Raw genomic sequence first — 4,799 nt, 5'->3', positions numbered from 1 at the left:
ATCCTACCCAGCCTTAACATTTCAGCAAAGGAAAACCCCAAACTCAGACTTCCCCAGCACAGAGCAGCAGTCTTAGCATTTCATGCCTTCAGCACCACATACAGTTCAAGGAGGCATAAACTTTTCAACTAAAGCCATGCGAGGTGCCACACCCCTTTCATGGCAGCACTCAGGAAACAGAGACAGCCAGACCTCTGTGAGTTCTAGGCCAACATGTTCCACATGGAGAGTCCAGGCCAGCCAATACTTACATGGAGATTTTCTCAAAACACAGATGATAGGTGATAGATAGATAGGTAGATAGATAGATAATAGTTAGTTGTAAGTGTGATGGCTCATGTCTGTAATCCCAAGATTCTGGAGACTAAAGCAAGAGGATTCTCCAAAGTTGGAGAACAATTTGGACTACATAATGAGATAGGTCATCAATTGAACTAAGCTTGAATAACATAAGACTTTCAAATTTCTATATATAAAGTATACAAAGCAAAAAACACATCCCTACCAATTAACTACTTACCACTCTATTTAGTTTTAGATAGGTTTTCACCCCTACATGACATGTGTGAAATTTGTATCTTCTAGGAATCACAACCATTTTCAACATGTGCTGCTGTTTGCCTTAGCAGACACTAGATGGCAGGCCAAAACAAGACTGCTACCTTAGATGCCACTCAAATTTCTCTTGACCTAGATAAGCATTAATCTTCGGCTATGTTCATATTTTTCTATCCCTTTCAGAAGTTATTAACACAGTTTGTCATATAATCATGATAACAAACCGGAAATTCATGATATGCAGTCTGTCCACTGGCACGGAACATAAGAAAAAGAAATTAAGTGAACTGGACTCTTCTCTTAAGTGACTGAAGAATCCATGGTGGCTCATTCCCTCTACAATGAGTTCATCAGCAACTACAATAAGCCTCACAACTGCTGGGCTTAGGGAGTGACAGAGCAATCCAGGCAGTCTGTCCTCCTGTAAGAACTGGAGAACGGAGCTCTCCTCAGAAAAGTTAAGTGATGCTGGCTGTGAGAAAGAGCTCACAGCAGGATGATCAGGAACAATGGTCACTTTATACGGTGGTAGATTTTAATGATAGAACCTTGATTTAAGTTATTAAATCAGTTCTTAGTTGTTGGGGGGGGGTGTTTGTTTGTTTGCTTTTAAGTAAAATGGCCACAATAAATAGGCTAACAAGACACTGCCGTGCAAAACAGGGGAAATAGAAAGACAGGCAGTTGAAGGGATACACAAGGCAAAGGAATCCCTCACTGGGTGTCTAGTTGAAGTTTGAGAGCTAAAAGTCAACAACTGCAGCTCAATTAGCAATATTTGCTGTGAAGGTTGCCTATGTAGAGACAATATTCCTTTCATAGCGAGTTGTAAGCAATGAACCACGTTCAAGACTTGAATCCACATGACCTTCCCATAGGCCTTGCCTGTTTGTGAACCTGCAGCTCTCTTACAATCTAACAAAGAACATAAACTTTATTTATAGATTAAAAAAAAAAAAAACCCTTGTGTAACCTTTGTGCCCCAAGGTTTTACCTTATCAACTGTAATCCCACCCAATGTGTTGAATTATGCACACAAATTAGGAGTTGCCCTATGATGTCATGTAAGTCCCTGAGCACTCATCTTAACTGCAGTCACTAAAGTCATGTACGTGACCACTGTAAAGTCACTCAAGCACTACTCTGTTGAGAATCCTGTATATACAGTTGGTGTGACTATCTTCCTATGTGTCTCTATCTGCTAACATATGGAAATATGTGTTGAAATATCTTTTAGTTAAACTCTAACTCTGCTTCCAACTTCTACTGAAGTTCCTGTTGGTAGTGTACCCTGGCTCCATCTCAGCAGTATCTTTAAGGACCCAGAATTTTGTCTTGACCCTGACCAGCCCTGCTGGTGATCATAAGGCAAGAGCAGCTTTTGTCTTATAGTGAGAAAATTATGAAATTCATAATTAAGGTCTATCAGTACCCATGATTATAAATGTGATGATTGTGGACATACAAAGGGTTCATAACTGTACAGTGGGCTCAAGATTAGCCCAGCACCTGATTCCAACATGCACCCTGAGTCATACTCCCAATAAACTAAAGGAAGCTCAGGTTGCACTCAATCATGATCATATGAAAGTCCAAATGAACGGGCACCCCAGGACTATTTTGTCATTGCTGAGAGGAACAACACAAATTATGTAAAGCATTAGTGGAGGGGAGAGGAAAAAAAACCAAAACATTCAAGTCAGGCATGATCCCTGTAAATCTCAGTACTCAGGAAGCCAGCTAAGAATACACAAGAATAAATTAATAAGAAACAATTTTTAAAGCACATGCAAAAACAAAACCCACCCATCTCACATTGCTAACTAATCATTTTAAATAGTTTCAGACACTGAGTTGAACAAGAAGGGTTCTGCTTGAAGCTGTCCAGGGGCAGGAGAGCTGCTGAGGTATAGACAGAGAACAGGTCGCCTGCAGCTTGCTTCTTTCCTCACAGTAGGCTTTTGCAATTGCGGGTGTTTGTACTGGCAGACGGTCCATGAATTCCAGGCTAAAGCGTCAGCTGGCTAATCATTCACTAACTATTACTCAGCAGATTTTAAAACCCTTCCACATACAGAGTTTTTTGATGACAAGACTGATGACCTAGAACTGTGACAGGGTAAGGAGCTGAGGCCGAATCAAAAGTTCCATTAAGAATATTTGTTTTACTTTTTATTGTTTGTTTGTCTTTGAAACTGAGCTTCCTGTCAGAAAGAAAACTACAACAGCCATTTCTTTCTCTTTCTTTCTCTCTTCTCTCTTTCTTTTTTCTTTTTTCCTTTTGTGTGTGTGTGTGCTACCATATCCTGTAGCAGAGAGACGACCAAGGGATGGAGCCTGGCAGGAAGAAACCTCCAGTGACAAGTTTCCCCATCTCTGGTCAGACCTCAACCCACAGGTCTGGGAGACGGCCATGTTTAGGTGGCTCCACAGCCCAGTGGGTCAGAAGTAAGTGTGAGAGGTGGCAGTGTGCTTGCTGGTCCCAATGGACACAATATCGATGACGGTGATGTACAACAATGCTGGAAACAGAATTGGGGATCTAGGACAACAAAACAGTAGTTCCCTGCTAGTGTAGCTTTGTAGAAGTTCCTCTCAACCACATCCTGTAGCAGAGAGACGGCCAAGGGATGGAGCCTGGCAGGAAGAAACCTCCAGTGACAAGTTTCCCCAAAAGGTATTGCCAAGTTCCACACCAGCAAACAAAGAGTCTGGCAAAACATGGTCCATTCGTACAAACACTCGTTCCAAATTCTCCCTGAAGCTCTCTATTGAGCAGCAGCCATATCTGGAGAGATCCCAGAGTCAGGAGTTGATGATCACTAGGTCAGGGGCAGGTCCATATCACAGCTCCTCCAAGACGTCCTCAAGGTACTCGGAGTAACACGAGTGAGGAAGTAGAAGCACACAAAGTAGTGGTCAGAACCAGAGCAGAACTGGCGGACCTGGCAACACTATTTCCCATTGTGCAGCTCTCCCAGCTGGCCCCCCAGCCACCAGCTGATCCTGTGCAAAGCTCAGCTCCCCCTGCCCACCCACCCACACACCGACAGTCAGATCCATGCCAGGTAGGTGGTCCTTTTCAGGCCAGGGTCAGCCCCCACCCAACACTAGCATGGCAGCCAAGCTTCTCTCATCTTGGCTTTTAACTGGGAAGCTGTGAGCAGTGTGTGCTTCTGGAGCAGAAGCACCAGGTCCTTTTACACCTCTCTTTGGATGGAGTCTCCCAAAATGACCGCGAACTTGCTGTGTAGCAGCTGCTGGACTTGAGAAGCAGTCTTTTCCTTATCTACTTTAGCCCTCACCACTTCCTAAGTTCCCACCCCTGCCCCGGAATACTCACTTTTACCAAGGCTAGCCCTTTCCACCCTGTGAAATCAAACACAATGCAACGGAGGGCTTCTCAATGCCAGGCTTGGAAGTGGACCATGGCACTTCCCAGCAGGCAGTGCGGCATCGCGTTTTGTAGCCATAGCTGACCTAGAATTATTTCATTCAAGAAGGCTTCAAACTTCAGCTTCTCAAATATTGGGACTGCAGGTGTTAGCCACCATATATGACTCAAATGTTTTTAGAGGGACAAGTTAACACAGGGAGAAGAACCTCGCTTCAGCGAAAGAGTCATTTTGCTTCTTCAAACAGCTGTTTTGCAGGAAGACTAACTTCCTGTATAGAATCTTGGGTTGCAGTTCAAGACTGGTTATATTTTATGCTTGTTAGTTTAGGGTAGACACCAAAAGAGAAAGTGGTTGTTTCATGGAGAAATCACTTTAACTGTGTCATAGGGAGAGTGTAGAATTAAGCTGGAAACACAAGCACCTTCTTGAGCTAAATATGCTTATTCCCTTTTGTTATTTATTTTCTCAAGATAACCACAGTCTAAGCCATTTATAAGAGAATACTGGATTATTTCCTAATGGAAAGCAGACAATCTCTTATAAACAATACCATCAGCCAGGCCCACGGACGCAGGCCTCCCTGTCATTCCTGCTCTTCAAGAGACTAAGGAAGTAGAGTTTCAATTTCAAAGCCTGTCTGGGCTACAGAACAAGTTCCAAGCCACCTGGGCAACTTAGCGAGACCCTTGTCAAAATCAAAATTAAGAAATAGCCTAGAGGAGTGGCTCAGTTGTGGAATAGTTGCCTAACACATTCATGGCCACTGGATTTAATCTCCAATTCTAGAAGAAGAAATAAGGATAAGTATTTGATTGAAGCAGTAGGAGCAGAGCAGGGTATATA

At 43.2% G+C, this 4,799-nt stretch overlaps 1 pseudogene across 1 annotated transcript; it reads right to left on the bottom strand.

Annotated features, from left to right (window-relative positions):
- Positions 1–2,938: 2,938 nt before the first annotated feature.
- LOC110308473 lies at positions 2,939–4,543 on the bottom strand (annotated as a pseudogene). The gene is made up of 4 exons (XR_002379561.1): positions 4,507–4,543; positions 3,975–4,092; positions 3,687–3,834; positions 2,939–3,585 (listed from the first exon to the last, which is right to left on the bottom strand). The product of XR_002379561.1 is annotated as a PC-esterase domain-containing protein 1A-like (transcript).
- Positions 4,544–4,799: the final 256 nt, after the last annotated feature.

This window comes from Mus caroli, chromosome 13, assembly GCF_900094665.2.
Source record: "Mus caroli chromosome 13, CAROLI_EIJ_v1.1, whole genome shotgun sequence".
NCBI lineage: Eukaryota > Metazoa > Chordata > Mammalia > Rodentia > Muridae > Mus > Mus caroli.
The sequence above is the reverse complement of the archived record's forward strand: the minus strand, read 5'-3'. Positions and strand labels throughout refer to the sequence as shown.